The 23988-nt window shown below is 48.2% G+C and overlaps 1 long non-coding RNA gene across 1 annotated transcript in view; it reads right to left on the bottom strand.

Annotated features, from left to right (window-relative positions):
• Positions 1-19267, bottom strand: part of LOC147114512 (uncharacterized) — a 123187-nt gene extending 103920 nt beyond the window's left edge. The window contains exons 1-2 of the long non-coding RNA XR_015078950.1: positions 19157-19267; positions 8955-8984 (exon numbers count right to left, since the gene is read on the bottom strand). This is a non-coding gene — a long non-coding RNA (uncharacterized LOC147114512). The remainder of the gene's footprint in view (positions 1-8954; positions 8985-19156) is intronic.
• Between the last annotated feature and the right edge of the window lie 4721 nt (positions 19268-23988).

Below are 23988 nucleotides of genomic sequence, written 5' to 3'. Positions count from 1 at the left end.
GGACTGCCAAAAGGAAACAGACACTGCGGATAGAGGATCATTTCCACAACAACTCGGACCCCCGGCGCATGTGGCAAGGCATCCAATCCATCACTGACTACAAGAGTAAAAACACCAGCCCCCCGGTTAGCGATGCCTCCCTTCCGGAGGAGCTTAACAACTTCTACACTCGCTTTGACAGGGACAACAGGGAGCCGGCTACCAAAGCCTTGCCACCCCCGGAAGACCAGGTGCTCACTCTGTCGACCTCCGACGTAAGGGGTGTTCTACGCGGAGTGAACACACGAAAGGCTGCTGGACCGGATAGCATCCCTGGACGGGTACTCAAGGAATGTGCTGATCAGCTGGCTGATGTCTTCACCGCCATCTTCAATCTGTCATTGGCCCAGGCAGTAGTCCCTACATGCTTCAAGACCGCTACCATTATTCCTGTGCCAAAGCAAACGGCTGTGACGTGCCTGAACGACTATCGACCTGTCGCACTCACACCCATCATAATGAAGTGTTGAGAGAGACTGGTCCTGGCTCACATCAAAGCCAGTGTTCCCACCTCTCTTGACCAACATCAGTTTGCCTATCGTGCAAACAGATCAACGGAGGATACAATCACAACTGCTCTACACTCTGCACTGAATCACTTTGATGGTAAAGAGACCTACATCAGAATGCTGTTCATAGACTACAGCTCAGCATTCAACACTATCGTCCCCAACAAGCTGGCCACCAAACTCCACAATCTTGGCCTGAACACTTCCCTCTGCAACTGGACCCTGGACTTCCTAACAAACAGACCCCAGTCTGTCAAATTAGGTAACCACACCTCCCCCCCGACCCTGAACACGGGGGCCCCACAAGGATGTGTGCTGAGCCCCCTCCTCTACTCCCTCTTCACCCACGACTGTGTGGCTGTTCATGGTTCCAACACCATCATCAAGTTTGCGGATGATACCACGGTAGTAGGCCAGATCACCAACAACGATGAGTCAGCCTACAGGGAGGAGGTCCAGCATCTCGTGAAGTGGTGCGCCGATAACAACCTGGCCCTTAACATCAAGAAAACCAAAGAAATCATTGTGGACTTCAGGAAGTCTAAAGCCGGAAGTCACACCCCCATCCACATCCATGGGGCTGTGGTGGAAAGGGTGGACAGCTTTAAGTTCCTCGGAGTCCACATCACGGAAGACCTCTCCTGGTCCCTCAATATTTCCTAAGGAGGCTGAAGGGATGTAACCTGTCACCCCTGATCCTCTCTAACTTTTACCGCTGCACAATAGAGAGCACCCTGACGAACTGTATCACAGTATGGTATGGCAGCTGCAGCTACTATGACCGGAAAGCCCTGCAGTGGGTAGTCAAAACTGCCCAACGAATTACCGGCACCCGGCTACCGACCATAGAGCACATATACCAGAAACGCTGTTTACGGAGGTCACGGACCATCATCAAAGACCCTACCCACCCCAGCCACAGTCTGTTCGCCCTCCTGCCATCTGGGAGACGCTACAGATGCATTCGCACCCTAACGACCAGATTTAGGAACAGCTTCTTTCCCAGGGCTGTCATCCTACTGAACTCCACAAATAAACTCTAAAGCCTGCACATCTGCCAATGCACTTTATTATGGTTATGTTTATGTTAATGTATTACAAGCCAAATGTATGTTGAATGTTTAAATGTCTTAATCAAAATGTACACTCTCGGGAGCCGCAAGCCTACATTTCGTTGTACTGCACTTGTGCACTAACAATGACAATAAAGTTGATTATTATTATTATGATTATTATGAATGTCATGGGGAGGTAGCTAGACTCTCGCTTGTTAGAAATGGTCATTGCCTGGCACTTGTTTAAAATTGTTTAAGTCGCGCCACACATCATAAGAAGGAGTACACCATCCGACATCTACAAGAATGCATATACCCTGGCGTTCTCTCCATGATACGAGCTATGCATCAGGTGGCTGTGCTTTATGTGGGAAGTACTGCGGCAGCTAGGTGATTTGCTACATGACCTTCAACCTAGTTCAAGCATTCGGATGATACTTTCAATCCGTGTCAAAGTCACCATCGCCATCAATTTCCTCACCACCAGCTCCTTTCAGAGTGCAATAGAGGACCATGCCAACACAAGTCAGTTTTCTGTCTACACCCGATTTGTCAGGTCACTGATGCACCGTTTAGTAAGGCTGCACAGTTCATCGACACCTACACATCTCCCATCAGCAGAATCAGAGGGCAGTGACCAGGTTACCGAGGAGTTGGCTTCACCAGAGTCTAAAAGGTAATAGATGGTACTTGTGTGGCAAATCAGGATACCATCTATTAATCCCCTCAATTATCTGTATAGAAAAGGTTCAACCCGTAAGGGACTGGCACAGCAATATCCCTCACATGAATGAATGCCAATATTTTGGCTGCAGCAATCCAGCATCTTGACTTTATTTCAACTAGAGGGGGGCATATCTTGTTGACATCTGAGAGACAAGAACTACCCACTGCTATCATGGCTCCTGACAGCAATGCATGCTACCAAGAACTGTAATGAGGAACAGCCTGTGCATCAAGCCACATCGTCATAGAGCACAGCACTATAAGGCTGAAGGACAGATTCTATTGCCTACACGGTCCAGGGGAACCCCAGTATATCCCTCACTCTACCATCACCATCAATCCAGATAACCAACCCTGGTTCAATGAGGAGTGTAGAAGAACATGCCAGTAGCAGCACCAGGCATACCTGAAAATGAGGTGACAACCTGGTGAAGCTGCAGCACAAGGCTGCATGCATGCTAAACAGCAGAAACAGCATGCTATAGATAGAGATCCCACAACCGACGGATCAAGTCAGAGCTCTGCAGTCCTTCCACATCCAGTCGTGAATGGTGGAGAACAATTAAACTAACGAGAGGAGGAGGCTCCACAAACTGCACACATGGACTGCAGCAGTTCACCTTCTCAATGTAGGTAAAAAGAGGGAGGAGGTCCTACAAGCTGAATTTAGGGAGTTAGGAGCTAAATTGAAAAGTAGGACCTCAAAGGTAGTAATCTCTGGATTGCTACCAGTGCCACGAGCTAATAAGTTTAGAGAGAGTAAGATAGATAAGCTAAATACGTGGCTTGAGCAGTGGTGCAAGGGAGAGGGATTTAAATTCTTGAGGCATTGGAACCAGTTCTTGGGGAGGAGTGACCTGTACCAAGGGGACGGTCTACACCTGAACTGTGAGGGAGCCGATGTCCTCGGGGTAATATTTTCTAGGGCGGTTCGGGAGGATTTAAACTAATTTGGCAGGGGGATGGGAACCTAGGTAGTGCAAAAGAGGGAAGTCATATGAAGTCAGAAATAGATGGTAGAAAGGTGAGAAGCAATAAGCAAAGGAGAGAAACACAAAGGGCCAAACTAATTCATAATGAGAGTGTGAAAAAAGCAAGCCTGAAGGCTTTGTATCTTAATGCTAGAAGCATTAGGAACAAGGTGGATGAATTAGTTGTGGAAATAGAGGTAAACAAGTATGATTTGATTGGGATTACAGAAACGTGGCTGCAGGGTGGGCAAGGCTGGGAACTTAACATCCAGGGATATACAATATTTAGGAAGGATCGGCAAAAAGGTAGGGGAGGTGGGGTAGCATTGCTGGTAAAGGAGGGGATTAATGCAATGGAAAGGAAGGATATTAACTCGGATGAAACGGAATCTGTATGGGTAGAAATGAGAAATAGCAAGGGGAGGAAAACGTTAGTGGGTGTGATATATAGGCCTCCAAATAGTAATATGGAGGTGAGGGAAGGCATAAAAAGGGAAATTAGAGAAGCGTGCGATAAGAGCACAGCTGTCATCATGGGTGACTTTAATTTACATATTGATTGGACTACCCAAATTAGTAAAAATTCTGAGGAGGAGGAATTCCTGGAATGTTTTCGGGACGGTTATCTGGACCAATATGTCGAGGAGCCGACTCGAGATCAGGCCATTTTAGACTGGGTATTGTGCAATGAGAAGGGACTTATCAACAATCTTCTTGTACGAGGCCCCTTGGGTCAGAGCGATCATAATATGATCGAGCTCTCAGTCGAGATGGAGAGTGAGGAAATTGAATCAGAGACTAAGGTCCAGAACTTAAATAAAGGGAATTACGAGGGTATGAGACGGGAATTGGGTAAGATTGATTGGGTGGTGTTTCTGGGGGGATTGACAGTGGATAGACAATGGCAAGCATTCAAAGATAGAATGGAAGAATTCCAGAACATGTTTATACCGGTTTGGCATAAAAATAAACCTAAAAAGGTGGCTCAACCGTGGATAACGAGGGAAATTAGGGACAGCATAAAATCAAAAAAAAGGGCATATCAACTGGCAAAAAAAAGCACCAGACCGGAAGACTGGGGGCAGTACAGGATACAGCAAAAGAGGACAAAGGGATTAATCAGGAAGGGGAAAATAGAATACGAAAGTAAACTTGCAGCAAACATAAAGACAGACTGCAAAAGCTTTTATCGGTATATCAGGAGGAAAAGACTGGTAAAATCCCAAGTCGGTCCCTTGCAGTCCGATTCGGGAGAATATATAATGGAGAATAAGGAAATGGCAGACCAATTAAACTCATACTTTGGTTCTGTATTCACAAAGGAGGACACAAATAACCTCCCAGGAATATCGGCAAACATAGGGACTAATGAGAGGGAGGAGCTGACAGAAATTAGTATCTCTAGGGATATGGTGTTGGGTAAGTTGAGGGGACTGAAGGCCGACAAATCCCCGGGGCCTGATAAACTACATCCTAGGGTACTTAAGGAGGTGGCCCTGGAGATAGCAGATGCTCTAAGGATCATCTTCCGGAACTCCATTGACTCGGGAACAGTACCCGTGGATTGGAGGGTAGCTAATGTTACCCCAATATTTAAAAAGGGGGGTAGAGAGAAAGCAGGGAATTATAGACCAGTAAGCCTTACATCGGTTGTGGGCAAAATGCTAGAGTCCATTATTAAGGATAAAATAGCGGAGCACTTGACAAATGGGGAAAGGATCGGACAGAGTCAACATGGATTTACAAAGGGTAAATCGTGTTTGAATAATCTGCTGGAATTTTTTGAGGAAGTAACTGGTAAAATAGATGGGGGAGAGCCAGTGGATGTGGTGTACCTTGACTTCCAGAAAGCCTTCGATAAGGTTCCACACAAAAGATTATCATGCAAAATTAAGGCTCATGGGATTGGGGGCAAAGTATTAACGTGGATAGAGAACTGGCTGGCGGATAGAAAACAGAGAGTTGGAATAAACGGCTCGTTTTCGGAGTGGCAGGCAGTGACCAGCGGGGTGCCGCAAGGATCTGTCCTGGGACCCCAGCTGTTCACAATATATATAAATGATCTGGATCAGGGAATTGGATGCAATATTTCCAAATTCGCTGACGACACTAAACTAGGAGGAGGGGTGGGCTCTGATGAGGATGTCAGGAGGCTACAGTGCGATTTGGACAGGTTGGGGGAATGGGCGGATACGTGGCAGATGCACTATAATGTGGATAAATGCGAGGTTATCCACTTTGGGGGTAAAAACAGGAGGGTAGATTATCTAAATGGCAATAGATTGGGAGATGGGGAAGTGCAGAGGGACCTGGGTGTTCTTGTGCACCAGTCACTGAAGGAGAGCATGCAGGTGCAACAGGCGATTAAGAAGGCAAATGGTATGTTGGCCTTCATATCAAGGGGGTTCGAGTATAGGAATAGGGATACCTTACTACAGCTGTACAAGGTGCTGGTGAGACCGCATCTGGAGTATTGTGTACAGTTTTGGTCGCCCCATCTGCGGAAGGATGTTCTTGCCATGGAAAGAGTGCAGCGGCGATTCACCAGGCTGATACCTGGAATGGCGGGAATGACCTACGAGGAGAGATTGAATAGTTTGGGCTTGTACTCACTGGAGTTTAGAAGATTGAGAGGGGATCTCATCGAAACATATAAAATTATGGCAGGCCTGGACAGGCTGAATTCAGAGAGAATGTTTCCAATGGCAGGGGAGCACAGAACCAGGGGCCACAGTCTAAAAATAGCGGGCAAATCATTTAAAACAGAGATGAGGAAGAATTTCTTCACTCAAAGAGTGGTGAGCCTGTGGAATTCCCTGCCACAGAGGGCTGTGAAGGCTAATTCAATAAATATTTTCAAGAGAGAATTGGATATATTTCTGAAGGCTAAGGGGATTAAGGGTTACGGAGAAAAGGCGGGGACGGGGTACTGAACTGGTAAGATCAGCTAAGATCTCAGACGAAGATCAGCCATGATCTCATTGAATGGCGGAGCAGGCTCGAAGGGCCGAATGGCCTACTTCTGTTCCTATCTCTATGTTTCTCTTATGTTTGTTTCAAGAGCAACTAGGGATGGGGAATAAATTCCGGCCTTGTCAGTGACACCCATATCCCAAGAATTATAGAATTAGAATGGTTACAGCAGAGGAGGCCGCCATTTGGCCTGTCGAGCCCGTGCCGGCTCTCTGCAAGAGCACTTCAGCTAGTCCCACTCCCCCGCCCTTTCCCTGTAGCCCTGCAATAGTCAAGTCTAGAGGTAACAAAGGCATGGATGAGGTTTCAGCAACAGATGAGCTGAAGCAAAGGCGGAGTCCGGCAATGTTACATGAGGTGGAAATTGGTGGTCTTAGTGATAGCACAGATGTGTGATCGGATGCTCATCTCAGGGTCAAATATGACACCAAGGTTGCCAACAGTCTGGTTCAGCTTCAGACAGTTGGATGGAGTCAGTGGTTATGGAACGAAGTTTGTGGCAGAGACCTAAGACAATGGCTTCGGTCTTCCCAATATTTAGTTGGAGAAATTTCTGCTCATCCAGTACTGGATGCTGGACAAGCAGTCTGATAATTTAGAAACAGTGGAGGGGTCGAGAGAGGTAGTGGCCAATCATCATTCTAGGCCCAACCATCTTCAGCTGCTTCATCCAGCATCTTCCCTCCACCAGAAGTGCAGCTTTCTGCTGATGGTTACAGTATTCAGCTCCATTTGCAAGTTTTCAGATAATGAAGCAGTCCATGCTCGCACACAGCAAGACCTGGACATATCCAGGCTTGGGCCTAATATGTGGCAAGTATCATACACGCCACACAAGTGCCAGGCATTGACTAGCTCCAACAAGAAAGCTTAGCCACCTCCCCCTGACATTCAATGACATTACCATGACCGAGTTCCCATCATCAACATCCTGGGAGTCATCAATGACCAGAAACTCAACTGGATCAAAGGCTGGGTATTCTGTGGTGAGTGGCTAACCTCCTGACTCCCCAATGTCTCTCCACCATCTACAAGGTACAAGTCAGGAGTGCGATGGTGCACCCTCCAGTTGCTTGGATGAGCGCGGTTAAAATAACACTCAAGAAGCTTGACACTATGCAAGACAAAGTAGTCAATTTGAATGGAACCTCATCAACCAACCTAAATGTCCACCCCCTCCATATACCGTGGCTGCAGTGTGTACTATTTACAGGATGTACTGCACTTCAGCAGCACATTCTAAACCCACAACCTCCACCTCCTAGAAGGACAAGGGCATCAGGTGCATTGGAGCACCATCACCTCCAGGTTCCACACCATCCTGACTTGGACAAATATCGCCGTTCCTTCACCGTCACTGGGTCAAACACCTGGAACTCCGTATCTAGTGGGAGCACCTTCACCACATGGACTGCAGCATATCAAGAGGGTGGCCCAGCACTGCCTTGTCAGTGCAACTGGGGATGGGCAATTATCATCGGACTTACATAGAAGATAGGAGCAGGAGTAGGCCATTCAGCCCCTCGAGCCTGTTCCGCCATTTAATGAGATCATGGCTGATCATCCAAGTTCAGTACCCTGTCCCTGCTTTCTCCTCATATCCCTTGATCCCTTTAGCCTTAAGAAATATATCTAACTCCTTCTTGAATATATTTAATGAATTGGCCTTAACTGCCTTCTGTGGTAGAGAATTCCACAGGTTCACCACTCTCTGGGTGAAGAAATTCCTCCTCATCTCTGTCCTAAATGACTTACCCCTTATCTTTAGACTGTGACCCCTGGTTCTGGTCTGCCCCGCCATTGGGAACATCCTTCCTGCATCTAGTCTGTCTAGTCCTGTTAGAATTTTATAAGTTTCAATGAGATCCCCTCTCATTCTTCTAAACTCTAGCGAATATAAGCCTAATCGACCCAATCTCTCCTCATACGTCATTCCTGCCATCCCAGGTATCAGTCTCTTCGCTGCACTCCCTCCATGGCAAGAACATCCTTCCTCAGATAAGGCGACCAAAACTGCACACAATATTCAAGGTGTGGTCTCACCAAGGCCCTGTACAACTGCAGCAAGACATCCTTGCTCCTGTACTCGAATCCTCTCACTATGAAGGCCAACATACCATTTGCCTTTTTAACCGCCTGCCGCACCTGCATGCTTACCTTCAGCGACTGGTGCACAAGGACTTGGCAGCTATGCCCACATTCAGAGAATGAATATTTTAAAAAATCTATCTCGCTTCACACCAGCCAATCTGTGGCTCCCCTAAATAAGATTATCCATTTTTTTTTGCTAATCCTGAATTAGGGACTTCATTCTGTGGGTCAATGCAGCATAAGACTTGGATTGAGACTGCCCAAATTAATGGCAGGGCATTTTTAAACATTTTTTTAACCAAAGTAGTAGAATCAAAAAATCTGTTTGAGATGTTTTGTCAAATTTAAGCTGAAGAAAAAAAGCTGGAATGCCATTATCCAACGCAGGCAACTGCTCTGGGTGGGAAACACCCATTTTTACATTTTGTACAGTTTGAGTACCATAAAGTGGTGAAATACAGGTTTGTAGTCACGATTCCCCTCACTTTTTCTGTCAGTGGGAAGTGTCAAGCCAAGATGAAACATTTCCCACACACCTCTTAGTTGTTAACTAAAGAACTGCATTAATGAGGATGAGTTGATAGACTCACCATCTTACACCAAGGAAGTGACATGCAGTGCTGGAAAGTAATGAAAAGGAAAAAATAAATAAATTAGTAGGTCCAGATGTAGACTTAAAAGAACTAGTTTCCTAAGAATGCTGGATAAATCTAAGTTAAGATTCTGGAAACTGGTTTAGAGTTATACAAATACTCGAAGAGCTGGAACATTTCTCCAAGGATCTAACAGTATTACTATTAAATAAATCACAGAATCACAGAAACCCCACAGTGCAGATAGAGGCCATTTCGGCCCATCGAGCCTGCACCGACACATATCCCACCCGATCCCTGTAACCCCTACACCAACACATATCCCACCCTATCCTCGTAACCCCACGTATTTAATCCCCCTAACACTAAGGGTCAATTTATCATAGCCAATCAACCTAACCTGCACATCTTTGGACTGTGGGAGGAAACCGGAGCACCCGGAGTAAACCCACGCAAACACGGGGAGAATGTGCAAACTCCACACAGACAGTTGCCCGAGGCCGGATTCGAACCCGGGTCCCTGGCGCTGTGAGGCAACAGTGCTAACCACTATGCCACCGTGCTGGAATAAAAAGCTGGAATAAAAAGCGAGTATCAGTAATGGTGACCATGAAACTACCAGATTGTTGTAAAAACCCATCTGGTTCACTAATGTCATTTCGGGAAGGAAATCTGCTGCCCTTACCCGGTCTGGCCGATATGTGACTCCAGACCCACAGCAATGTGGTTGACTCTTAACTGCCTTTTGAAATGGCCCAGCAAGCCACTCAGTTGTCAAGAAGGCAGCTCACCAGCACCTTCTCGAGGGCAATTAGGGATGGGCAATAAATGCTGGCCTTGCCAGTGACGACCACATCCCATGAATGAATAAATAAAAAAAATTCTTAATGAATTTTAAAAAGAGCCAGAAGTAAAAAAGAGACAAATAAAATTTTAAAACTATTTCTCCATGCAACCAGCGAGAGGTGGTACCTTCAGGACCAGGGGATTAATGTTTTTTGGGGTGAGCAGATTCCAAGACATTTCTAAATACCTTACTGAGCTGAAGGCACATCCACAGTATAACAACTTCCATTTAAATAGCACCTTTAAGATAGTAAAACATTCCAAGGCACTTCACAGGAGCAATTATCAAACAAAATTTGACACCGAGATATCAGGAAAGGTGACCAAAGGCTTGGTCAAAAAAAGGTAGATTTTAAGGAGCATCTAGAAGGAGGAGGTAGAGATAATTCTAGGAGAGAATTCCAGAGCTTAGGGCCAAGGCTGTTGAAGGCACGGTCGGCAATGGTGGAGCGATTAAAATCGGGCATGCGCAAGAGGCCAGAATTGGTGGAGCGCAGAGATCTCGGAAGGCTATAGGAGATTACAGAGATAGGGAGGGGCGAGGCCATGGAGGGATTTGAAACAAGGATCAGAATTTTAAAGTCGAGGCGTTGCTGGACCAGGTGCTAATGTAGATCAGCGAGCACAGGAGTGATGGGTGAACGGGCAGATTGATGTCTTCTAATCCTTCAACAAGTTTCAGTATTTCTGTAAAGGAATGCTGAACAACTATGAGTGGATTAACACCCATTGAAGGTTAAATGCTTTTGGAAAATGTTCACCATATAGCTTTTCTCAGAATCAGAGCAGTAAACTTTTTAAAGTATTTTAGTTTCTCTTATGCTTCCCATTAGCAAATACTGCAATATTTTCCCACTGTTCTTTGCTGCATAGAATCTGATTCCAGAATCATTCTGGAATGCAAAGACAAATCCCGGCTCCTGTTCTCTATTGCTAACCATCTTCTTAAACCCGTCTTCTTAAACCCCTCTCCCCTGTCTCCTTCACACTCACCTCCAATAACAAGTGTGAGGAGCTCATGGACTTCTTTGTCTCTAAGATTGAGACCATCCATTCAGCTGCCTCTGACACTTCCCTTCCTTCCCCTAGCCCACTGGGCCAAACTTCCTCTAAGGTTTCCCCCTGTCCTAAACTCACATCTTTCTCCAGTTTCTCTCTGATCTCCCCTCATGGCCTCTGTGCTCATCTTGTCCAGGAGACCCACCTCCTGCTCCCTCGACCCTATTCCCACCAAACTGCTGACCATCCAACTTCCTTTTCTGGCTCCCTTAGCTGATATTGTTAACGGTTCTCTCTCCTTAGGTACTGTCCCCCTCTCCCTGAAATCTGCCGTCATCACCCCTCTCTTCAAAAAACCAACCCTTGACCCCTCCGTCCTTGCAAACTACCGCCCCATCTCCAACCTCCCTTTCCTCTCCAAAGTCCTTGAATGTGTTGTCGCCTCCCAATCCGTGCCCATCTTTCCCACAATTCCACATTTGAATCCCTAAAATCAGGTTTCCTCCCTTGCCACAGTACTGAAATGGCTCTCATCAAAGTCACAAATTACATCCTTTGTGACTGTGACAAAGATAAACTATCCCTCCTCGTCCTTCTTGACTTGTCTGCAGCCTTTGACACGGTTGATCACTCCATCCTCCTCCAACGCCTCTCCACCGTCGCCCAGCTGGGTGGGACTGCACTCGCCTAGTTCCATTCTTATCTATCTAATCGTTAACCAGAGAATCACCTGCAACAGCTTCTCTTCCCACTCCCGTATCGTTACCTCTGGTGTCCCCCAAGGATCTATCCTTGACCGCCTCCAATTTCTCATCTACATGTTGCCTCTTGGTGACATCATCCGAAAACACAGCGTCAGTTTCCACATGTAAGCTGATGACACCCAGCTCTACCTCACCACCACTTCTCTCGATCCCGCCACGGTCTCTAAATTGTCAGACTGCTTGTCCAACATACAGTTCTGGATGAGCAAAAATTTTCTCCAATTAAATATTGGGACGACCAAAGCCATTGTTTTTGGTCCCCACCACAAACTCCGTTCCCTAGCCACTGACTCCATCCCTCTCCCTAACATCTGTCTGAGGCTGAACCACACTGTTCGCAACCTTGGTGTCATATTTGACCCTGAAATGAGCTTCCGACCACATATCCGCAGCATAACAAAAGACCGCCTACTTCCACCTCCGTAACATCGCCCGTCTCCGCCCTTGCCTCAGCTCATCCGCTGCTGAAACCCTCATCCATGCCTGTTACCTCTAGACTTGACTATTCCAACGCACGCAACACATTCCACCCTACGTAAACTTGAGGCCATCCAAAACTCGGCTGCCCCGTGTCCTAACTCGCACCAAGTCCTGTTCGCCCATCACCCGTGCTCGCTGACTGATCTACATTGGCTCCCAGTTAAGCAACGCCTCGATTTCAAAATTCTCATCCTTGTTTGGGGGGGCGACAACACGTTCTTTGGAGACGAAAGGCAGGTTGGAGATGGGGCGGTAGTTTGCAAGGACAGAATTTTTCAGGAGGGTGATGACGGCAGATTTGAAAGGGCGGGGGGGGGTGGGGGGCGGTACTCTGCCTGAGGAGAGGGAATTGTTTACAAGATCAGCTAGCTTGGGAGCCAGGAAAGGAAGTTGACTGCTCAGTAGTGGGAACAGGGTCGACGGAGCAAGAGGTGGGTCTCGTGAACAAGATAAGCTCGGAGAGAGCATGAGGTGAAATAGATGAGAAATTAGAGAAAGACACAAAGAACGATGAGAAAGAAGCAGAACAATCCCACTGAAACATAAAATTCTTAAGGGGCTCGACAGGGTAGATGCTGGGAGGATGTTTCCCCTGGCTGGTGAGTCGAGAACTAGGGGTCATATTCTCTGAATAAGGGATCGGTCATTTAGGACTGAGACGAGGGAGAATTTCTTCACTCAGAGGGTGGTGAATCTTTGGAATTCTCTACCTCAGAGGGCTGTGGAGGCTCAGTCATCGAGTATATTCAAAACATAGAAGATAGGAGCAGGAGTAGGCCATTCAGCCCCTCGAGCCTGCTCCGCCATTCAATGAGATCATGGCTGATCATCCAAACTCAGTACCCTGTCCCTGCCTTCTCCCCATATCCCTTGATCAAGACAGAGATCGATAGATTTTTGGATATTAAGGGAATCAAGGGATATGGGGATAGTGCGGGAAGGTGGAGTTGAGGTCGAAGATCAGCCATAATCTTGATGAATGGTGGAACAGGCTCGAAGGGCCAAATGGCCAACTCCTGCTCCTATTTCTTATGTTCTTATGTACAATGGCACACCCACTGGTGCCCAGATTGAGAATTGGAATATTTTGCTGTTAGACCCCACAGATTACCAACAGAGTGCTATGCAAGAGTTCAGGAAAATAAGGGGGAACTGTGTTAATTAAGAAAATCTGACATAATGCCTCTCCGCTGGCAGGAGGGTTGGTAACCAGAGGACACAGATTTGAGATAATACGCAAAAGAACCAGATGCAAAATGAGGAGATTCTTTTTTTAAACCACAACTGTTGTGATCTGGAATGCGCTACCTGAAAGGGCGGTGGAAGCAGATTCAACAGTAACTTTCAAACGCAAATTGGATAAATACTTGAAAAGAAAAAATTTCCAGGGCCACTGAGAAAGTGCAGGGGAGTGGGACTAATTGGAGAGCTCTTTCAAAGAGCTGGCACAGGACGAATGGCCTCCTTCTGTGCTGTATGATTCTATGAATTGATAGTGCCATGTAGTAGAAGTTAAAGGAGTCTTTTAAATGAATGCGGAGATGAATTGTGTACTTGGGCGTACAGATTGTTGCTTCCTTGCCCTTGGTAGCATTGTTATATTGCATGCCAGTAGAGAAAAAAAAACTGTCAGATGACCCTTCAAATCATTACTGAAATGAAAATTCAGTTTCCCATCACAGGCTTTTTTTTTTGCAATGAAACTGATGAACATATCTATATAGATACGTTGGAAAATTTATGTCAAATTATTGAAACTCCAGTTAATGAATTCAACGTAAAAAAAATTGAGGTAAATAATTCAAATGGAGGAAGGCAAGTAACTCATGGGGCTGCATGCGCTCAGCAACTTCCAGGCATGGGTTCCTGGTGGAGCGAGGCTGAAAATTGTACTTACATCTCTGCTTTACCCGTATTCCTCCTTTCAGGATATGTTAAACACAGAGCAGGGCTAAGTCTCCTTACAGGTACTTTGACATCTCTGGACAATGTATATAGCTCAGGAGGAATGCACTCCATATCAGCCGTGGCTTAGTGGGTAGCACCCTCGCCTCTTAGTCAGAAGGGACTTGAGCACAAAAATCTAGGCTAACATTCCAATGCAGTGCTGAGGGAGAGTTGCACTGTCAGAGGGGCCGTCTTTCAGATGAGACATTAAACCAAAGACCCGTCTCCCCACTCAGAAGGTCGTTGAAGATCCCTATTAAAGTGCCGCCATTCCCACCCGCTTTCCCCCGCCACACGGTGTCCAAGCCAATATTTATTCCTCAATCAACATCACTAAAAGATTAATTTATTGCTGTTTGTGGGAGCTTGCTGTGCGCAAATGGGCTACTACGTTTCCAACATTATAACAGACAACACTCCATTGGCTGTAAAGTGCTTTGGGACATCCTGAGGTCATGAAAGACACTATAGATATGCAAGTGTGCTCTGTGTGAGTGATATGCGCGAGCCCGGGGGGCTCAGTGTGTGGGCCCGGGGGGGGGGGTTGCTGTGTGTGGGCCTGGGGGGGGGCCCTCAGTGTGTGTGGGCCCGGGGGGGGGGGGGGCTCAGTGCGTGTGGGCCCGGGGGGGGGCTCAGTGCGTATGGGCCCGGGGGGGGGGGGGGGGGGGTCTCTGAGTGTCCGGTCCCAGGGTCTTTTGGTGTCCGGGCCCGGAATCTCTGAGTGTCTGGTCCCGGGGTCTGAGTGTGTGTGGGAGTGTCCGGTCCCGGGGTCTCTGTGTGTCCGGTCGCGGGGTCTCTGTGTGTCCGGTCCCGGGCTTTAAACTAACCAGTGGGGGGGAGGTTCCTAGAGAGCAAATAATAAAAATGACAACAGAGAAGGTCATAGACTTAGGTAGCAGTGGGGAAATTAAAAACCAGAGCGTGTCAGGAAGGGGCAGAAGGTATGGAGTAAAAGGTATAAAGTAATAAAAAGGGCAAAAGCAGGAACTACGTGTCACAAAACATCTTTGAAAGTTCTCTATCTGAATGCACGTAGCATTCGTAACAAAATAGACGAGTTAATGGCACAAATAACTACATATGGGTATGATCTTGTGGCCATTACAGAAACATGGCTGCAGGGTGACAATGCCTGGGAATTAAACATACCAGGTTATTTAACGATCAGGAAGGGCAGGCAGGAAGGAAGGGGAGGTGGGGTGGCTATGTTAATAAAGGAAGGAATCACTAATACAGAGACATGATATTGGGTCAAAAGATCAGGACAATGAAACAGTTTGGGTGCAGGTAAGGAATAATAAGGGGAAAAAAACACTAGTGGGCGTAGTCTATAGGCCTCCGAACTGTGGCAACTCTGTTGGACGGAGTATCAATCAGGAAATAGTTGAGGCTTGTAATAAGGGAACATCTATAATTATGGGGGATTTTAACTATCATATTAATTGGACAAATCAAATTGGGCAGGGCTGCCTTGAGGATGAGTGCATTGAGTGTATTAGGGATGGGTTTCTTGAGCAGTATGTAACTGAACCAACCAGGGGTCAGGCAACCTTAGATCTGGTCCTGTGTAACGAGACAGGATTAATTAAAAATTTCCTAGTAAAGGATCCCCTTGGAATGAGTGACCATAACATGGTTGAATTCCATATTCAATTAGAGGGTGAGAAGGTTGGATCTCAAACAAGCGTGCTCAGCTTGAATAAAGGAGACTATGAAGGTATGAGAGCGGAATTGATTAGAGTGGATTGGGAAAATAGATTAAAGGGTAAGACGATACATGATCAGTGGTGTACATTTAAGGAGTTATTTTACAACTTCCAAAAAATATATATTCCACTGAAAAGAAAAGGGTGTAAAAGAAAAGACAGCCATCCGTGGCTAAGTAAAGAAATTAAGGATAGTATTCGACTAAAAACAAGGGCATATAAGGTAGCCAAATCTAGTGGGAGGATAGAGGATCGGGAAAACTTTAAAAGACAGCAAAAAATAACAAAAAGATTAAGAAAGGGAAGATAGATTATGAAAGTAAATTAGCAAAAAATATAAAAACAGATAGTAAGAGTTTTTATAGTTATATAAAAAGAAAAAGGGTGGCTAAAGTAAATGTTGGTCCCTTAGAGGATGAGACCGGGAAATTAATGGTGGGAAATATGGAGATGGCAAAAACACTGAATGAATATTTTGTATCAGTCTTTACAGTAGAAGACACTAAGAATATCCCAACACTGGACAAACAGGGGGCTAAAGGGGGGGGAGGAGCTAAACACGATCAAAATCACTAAGGAACTGGTACTCGGTAAAATAATGGGACTCAAGGCGGATAAATCACCTGGACCTGATGGCTTACATCCTAGGGTCTTGAGGGAAGTGGTGGAAGGGATTGTGGATGCATTGGTAATAATTTTCCAAAACTCCCTGGACTCGGCAAAGGTCCCGGCAGACTGGAAAACTGCTAATGTAACACCCTTATTTAAAAAGGGCAGTAGACAGAAGACTGGAAACTATAGACCGGTTAGCCTAACATCTGTGGTAGGTAAAATTTTGGAGTCCATTATTAAGGAGACAGTAACAGGACATTTGGATAATCATAATTTAATAGGACAAAGTCATGTTTGACAAATTTGCTGGAGTTCTTTGAGGAAGTAACATATAGGGTGGATAAAGGGGAACCAGTGTATTTAGACTTCCAAAAGGCATTTGACAAGGTGCCACACAAAAGATTATTGCTTAAGATAAAAAATCACGGGATTGGGGGTAATATTCTAGCATGGATAGAGGATTGGCTATCTAACAGAAGGCAGAGAGTTGGGATAAATGGTTCATTCTCAGACTGGCAATCAGTAACCAGTGGTGTTCCGCAGGGGTCAGTGCTGGGTCCCCAACTCTTTACAATCTATATTAACGATTTGGAGGAGGGGACCGAGTGTAACATATCAAAGTTTGCAGATGATACTAAGATGGGAGGGAAAGTAGTGAGTGAGGAGGACATAAAAAACCTGCAAGGGGACATAAGACAGGCTAAGTAAGTGGGCAGAGATTTGGCAGATGGAATACAATACTGGAAAGTGTGAGGTTATGCACTTTGGCAGGAAAAATCGTAGAGCAAGTTATTAGCTTAATGGCAAGAAACTGGAAAGTACTGAAGTACAAAGGGATCTGGGGGTCCTGGTGCACGAAACTCAAAAGGTTAGTATGCAGGTGCAGCAAGTGATTAAGAAGGCCAATGGAATGTTGGCTTTCATTGCTAGGATAATAGAATATAAAAATAGGGAGGTATTGCTTCAGTTGTACAATTATTGGTGAGACCGCACCTGGAATATTGCGTACAGTTTTGGTGTCCATACTTAAGAAAGGACATACTTGCTCTCGAGTCAGTACAAAGAAGGTTCACTCGGTTAATCCCGGGGATGAGGGGATGGACATATGAGGAGAGGTCGAGTAGATTGGGACTCTACTCATTGGAGTTCAGAAGAACGAGAGGCGATCTTATTGAAACATATAAGATTGTGAAGGGGTTGGATCGTGTGGATGCGGGGAAGATGTTCCCGATGATGGGTGAAACTAGAACTAGGGGGCATAGTCTTAGAATAAGGGGCTGCTCTTTCAAAACTGAGCTGAGGAGGAACTACTTCACTCAGAGGGTGGTAGGTCCATGGAATATGCTGCCCCAAAAAGCTGTAGAAGCTACATCATTACATAAATTTAAAACAGAAATAGACAGTTTCCTAGAAGTAAAGGGAATTAAGGGTTACGGGAAGCGGGCAGGAATTTGGACATGAGTCTAGGTTCGGATCGGTCATGGCCCTGTGGGTAGCGGAGCGGGCCCAGGGGCCGTGTAGCCTGATCCTGCTCCTATTTCGTGTGTCTAATTCTGTTAGATTCAGGAGATGGTTCTGTGATAGTGGATTGGCGGTTAGGATCAGATCAGCCATGATCTTATTGAATGGCGGAGCAGGCTCGAGGGGCCGATTGGCCTACTCCTGCTCCTATTTCTTATGTTCTTGTGTCTCTGAGTGTCCGGGCCCGGAGTCTCTGGGTGTCCGGTCCCAGGGTCTCCGAGTGTCCGGGGTCTCTGAGTGTCCAGGCCCGGGTCCTCTGCGTGTGTGTGGGCCCGGTGTCCAGGCCCGGGGTCTCGGAATGTCCGGGCCTGGGGTCTCCGTGTGTCCGGGCCCGGGGTCTCCGTGTGTCCGGGCCCGGGGTCTCCGAGTGTCCGGTCCCGGGGTCTCTGGGCATGTGGACCCGGTGTCCGGTCCCAGGGTCTCTGGGCGTGTGGACCCGGTGTCCGGGCCCGGGCTCTCTGGGCGTTTGGACCCGGTGTCCGGTCCCGGGGTCTCCGAGTGTCCGGTCCCGGGGTCTCTAGGCGTGTGGACCCGGTGTCCGGGCTCTCTGGGCGTTTGGACCCGGTGTCCGGTCCCGGGGTCTCCGAGTGTCCGGTCCCGGGGTCTCTAGGCGTGTGGACCCGGTGTCCGGGCTCTCTGGGCGTTTGGACCCGGTGTACGGTCCCGGGGTCTCTGAGTGTGGGGGTGTCCGGGGTCTCCGAGTGTGGGAGCGTCCGGTCCCGGGGTCTCTGAGTGTCCAGGCCCGGGATTTCTGAGTGTCCGGGCCTGGGGTCTCTGAGTGTGGGGGTGTCCGGGCCCGGGGTCTCGGAGTGTGGGGGTGTCCGGGCCCGGGGTCTCGGAGTGTGGGGGTGTCCGGGCCCGGGGTCTCGGAGTGTGGGGGTGTCCGGGCCCGGGGTCTCGGAGTGTGGGGGTGTCCGGGCCCGGGGTCTCGGAGTGTGGGGGTGTCCGGGCCCGGGGTCTCGGAGTGTGGGGGTGTCCGGGCCCAGGGTCTCGGAGTGTGGGGGTGTCCGGGCCCGGGGTCTCGGAGTGTGGGGGTGTCCGGGCCCGGGGTCTCGGAGTGTGGGGGTGTCCGGGCCCGGGGTCTCGGAGTGTGGGGGTGTCCGGGCCCGGGGTCTGAGCCGCCCCGCCGGGTGACCGCCCTCAGCACGCGGCCGTTCCCGCCCAATCGGGCGACGCCGCGCAGGCGCGGGACTCCCCAAGATGGCGCCCCGCCCCAGCCCGCCCAAAACTCGGGACTGAGGGAGATGGCGGCGGCGGCTGTTCCCAGTATACACACCCACTTATATATCCCACCCAGTCTACGACGCCTCATCTCCCCCCTCACCATTTAAGTTGAGGAGAGGCGGGGACTAGGCCCCCAAATGGATCCTCGGTGCTCAAGTAGGCTTTGCCAGCGACCTTCCTCCGCGGGCCGAACCCGAGCCGCACGCGCCGCCTTTTGAATGGAAACGGTCAGCGAGCTGCGCGCGCACCTCCACTCCTGGGATTGTTGACGTCATCCCCACACCCCGGCAGGCACGTGATGATGTCAATCAAACCCAAAGCCCCGCCCACCCTTTTCCGCACACACAGGGACAGAGGGGCGTATCCTCCTTAATTGCTGCCTAATCTGTTTCTCTTGACCTCTTCCAATGAAAAGGGGATATGGTAGCATTCGTTCATGGGATGTGGACATCGCTGGCAAAGCCAGCATTTATTGCCCATCCGTAATTGTCCTTGAGAAGGTGGTGGTGAGCCACCTTCTTGAACCGCTGCAGTCCGTGTGGTGAAGGTGCTCCCACAGTGCTGTTAGGGAGTTCCAGGATTTTGACCCAGCGACGATGAAGGAATGGCCGATATATTTCCAAGCCAGGCTGGTGTGTGACTTGGAGGGGAACTTGGAGGTGGTGGTGTGTCCATGCGCCTGCTGCCCTTGTCCTTCTAGGTGGAAGAGGTCGCGGGTTTGGGAGATGCTGCCGAAGAAGCCTTGGCGAGTTGCTGCAGTGCATCTTGTAGATGGTACACACTGCAGCCACGGCGTGCCGGTGGTGGAGGGAGTGAATGTTTAAGGTGGTGGATGGGCTGCCAATCAAGCGGGCTGCTTTGTCCTGGATGGTGTCGAGCTTCTTGAGTGTTGTTGGAGCTGCACTCATCCAGGCAAGTGGAGAGTATTCCATCACACTCCTTACTTGTGCCTTGTAGATGGTGGAAAGGCTTTGGGGAATCAGGAGGTGAGACACTCACCGCAGAATACCTAGCCTCTGACCTGCTCTTGTTGCCACAGTATTATGTTACTGGACTAGTAATCCAGAGGCCTGGATGAAATAATCTGCAGACGCGAGTTCAAATCCCACCAAAACGCTACAACAAAGTCACACGGACTGCAGCGGTTCAAGAAGGCGACTTGGATGGGAAATAAATGCTGGCCTTGCCAGTGGTGCCCACATCCCATGAATGAATCAAAAAATAGTTACCTCTAGACTTGACTGTTCCAATGCATAAACAAAATCCTGGGGATGCTGGAAATCTGAAATAATTTTTACACGGGTAAGGGAAACAGAAACCAATTAAAATGAACAAGGTCCAATGCATTCCTGGCCCAGCCTCTGCTGCCCCGAATCCCAACTCGCACCAAGTCCCATTCGCCCATCACCCCCACTGTGCTCGCTGACGCACTCCTGATCATGTGGAGCCCTGCAGTATACACCGTACAGGGTCTCCGGAATGGTCGTGGTCTGCTGTGCACAGAGGAGGAGGAGCTGGCGGAGGAGGACAGAGCGCCGGTCTATCGACCAGCAGCAGCGGCAGCACGCGAGCACATGGCTGCCCGTGATGCAAGGGATGAACTTATCCTGGCCAGATTTGCATAGGTTGCCCAAGCTGGCACGTGTCCTTGGTTCCATCTTAAGACTTCACAGACAATGAACATGACTCTCTGGCCTCCTTTCACTCTGGCCACCAACCTGACAACGCAAGTGTCGCGGAGCCCGCAATGTGGAGCTGCCTAAGGCGAAAGAACAGATGCCATGACGCCAAGATTTTGCCATCAAATAATTTTAATGCTTTCCAACAGGGATGGCATTTCATCAATACGCATAATCATTCACCCAATCTGCACACAGATCTGGAGGTTATATCCCTTGCCAGCTGGACCCACACAGCCTTGGTTTCTTTGGGAGGCCTCTTCCTCCAAGATGAGGGGAAGAGCACCTCCCGGCTAGCTCTCGCCCCCTCAACCAACATTTGCAGCGCATCATCCAAGAGCCTCGGGGAGGCCCTTGCCTTGGAATTAGACAGAGTGGTATCTCAGAATATGTTGCCGGTGGTGCAGCATTGGCAGAAATCCAGCGGAATGATCCAAGGCAGCCCTTAAATCAGGCTGGAAAAGTGATGTCAGCAGAGGAGAGTTTCAGTCCCAAAACACTCATTGACCAAGGGCAACCCACACCTCTAAAATCAAGTGGCCAATCAGGGGAAAATCGCAATTTTTTCAAACCTATCAGTGGAGGCGGGTTTTGAATCCACCCAAACCGAAACCCGCCTCCAGTGAGAAAATCGCCCCCTAAGTGCCACCAAACAGAAACAAAATCAGTATGGCAAGTACGGCACCATTAATATAATGAACAATCATTTTTTCTCTTGAGGTTAGGCCTCAGCTGGAGTATTGTGTCCAATTGTGGACACCACACTTTAGGAAGGATGTCAAGACCTTCAAGAGGGCGCAGAGGCGATTTACTCAAATAACAGGGATGAGAAACTTAAGTTATGTGGAGACTAGAGAAGCTGGGCTTGTTCTCCTTAGAGCAGAGAAGGTTAAGGGGAGATTTAATAGCAATGTTCAAAATTATGAAGGGTTTGATGAAGTAAATAAAGAGAAATAAGGAATCGAATACTTTAAGGGGAGAAATTTGCAAAGCTATGAGGAAAGGGCAAGGGAATGGGACTAATTGGAGAGCTCTTTTAAAGAGCCAGTACAGGCATGATGGGCCGAATGGCCGTCTCCGATGCTGTATCATTCTATGAACTTACTAATGCTAATCTACTGCTTCAAGGTGCTTCCTCGGTAAGACAAGTTTGAGAGATGGGGGTCTGGATTGGTCCCCTTGTAGTCTTAAGAGATGACTCTCATCTCAGGGTTGCAGCTGTTCCAGGTTCTGGCAGCTTTTCTTTTACAGTGATGATGAGATGTAGAGCACATTGTCCCTTTAAATGAAATGGCCTTGAAGACTGGCTGCAGCCCTTGCGGCAGTCTGTGTGAGTTGGCAAAGTGGTTTTGAGTAAGGAAGGTGCTTTTTTGCAGAGGTTTCCCTCTGGAGAAGTGAAGTCCCTAATGCTGAGAGTGAAAGAGTACGAAGGGTACAAGAGGTGACTGAAGGCTGTCTGATTGGTATTGGCAAGCTACTCTTGTGAAGTATTGATCCTCCTGCAGCACTGACTTTGTCACGTCCCTCCCCATTCCTCTGATGGAGCTTACCCCCACCCCCCCCCTTTCAGTGCCAAACAATCTTGCTCTTTTAAGAACATAAGAATTAGGAGCAGGAGTCGGCCATGTGGCCCCTCGAGCCTGCTCCCCCATTCAATAAGATCATGGCTGATCTTCGACCTCAACTCCACTTTCCTGCCCGATCCCATCCCTTAATTCCTCTGGAGTCCAAAAAGCTGGATTTTCTCAATGGAGACGTGATGGAGGTGGGACTGCTGCTTGCCGGGTCTATGTCCCGCCTCCATCAGCCTCTGGCCAACCTGCGGGATTTTCCTGATTGACCTGGTTAAGCCCGCCCAGCGGGCTCAGCAGGCCAATTAGGGGGAAGTCACTGACAGAGCACATCAATGTCTGACGTGCCATCTGTCAAGATTTCTTGAAAGAACAAATGGCTCTGTGAAGCTGTCAAACACTGACATTCTGTGTAGTTTGATGAGTCCTTGTGTTTAGGGCTCATCAAACCTTTCAACTTTGCAGAAATCACCTGGCTGTTGGTTTGGAGGATCCAACAGCCAGTCTGTGAAATCTACAATGATGTCGGGACTCCGGATCTACCGCGGCTGAAGGCTGTAGGCAGAAACAAAGGTAAGTGAACATTTTTATAAGACTTAGCTCTCACCTTACATACTTACCACTCCACACTTGCACCCATCACTCACCTCTACATCTCACTTTTAGACCCCTCCTACCCCCGCAGACCTCCTTCACGTCTCCTCCACCCCGGCGGGGTTCTCCGAGGTCAGGAAGCCTGCACTTGAAAAGGTAAAATAGGACTAATCTTTTTTTCTGCCTGTTAACTAACTGTTAACAGGCAGTTAAAAGGATTTAATCCCTTTCCCGCCTCGAGAAGATTGGACCCGGGGCAGGAGGGCTTTCCGCCTCCTGGCAAAAGGGCAGAGGCGGGATGGGGGCGGGTTTGCCAGCCGCCCCCACATTCTGCAACTTTACTGGCAGTCCCGCCTCCATACCCGCATCCTCAGGGCTGACAAAATCCAGCCCTATATCTCAGCCTTGAATATACTCAACGACTGAGCATCCACAGCCCTCTAGGGCAGAGAATTCCAAACATTCACAACCCTCTGAGTGAAAAAAATCCTCCTCATCTTAGTCTTAAAAGGCCGGCCCCTTATCCTGAGACTATGCCCCCCTAGTTCTAGACTCTCCAGCCAGGGGAAACAACCTCTCAGCATCTACCCTGTCAATCCCCCTCAGAATCTTGTTATGTTTCAATGAGATCACCTCTCATTCTTCTAAACTCCGGAGAGTATAGGCCCAATCTACTCAATCTCTCATCATAGGTCAATCCTCTCATCCCAGGGATCAATCTAGTGAACCTTTGTTGCACCTCCTCTAAGGCAAGTATATCCTTCCTTAAAAAAGGAGACCAAAACTGTGCCCAGTACTCCAGGTGTGGTCTCACCAAGGCCCTGTACAATTGTAGCAAGACTTCCTTACTCTTGTACTCCAACCCCCTTGCAATAAAGGCCATCATGCCTGACTTCTGGCAAAAAGGACTTAAGGGGATGCGTCTGATAATCTATGCGCCCTTACAGTTACTGACATTCCCGAGACCAGTGATGCTTTAGCTATTTTTTCCAGTGATACTCCATCACCAAGACCGCCTACTTCCACCTCTGTAACATCGCCCGTCTCCGCCCCTGCTTCAGCTTATCTGCTGCCAAAACCCTCATCTG

Source organism: Somniosus microcephalus, chromosome 7 (assembly GCF_052327205.1).
Source record: "Somniosus microcephalus isolate GS21.2 chromosome 7, FLI_Smic_1.0, whole genome shotgun sequence".
Lineage (NCBI taxonomy): Eukaryota > Metazoa > Chordata > Chondrichthyes > Squaliformes > Somniosidae > Somniosus > Somniosus microcephalus.
Note: the sequence above shows the minus strand (reverse complement) of the source record. Positions and strands in the feature narration are given on the sequence as shown.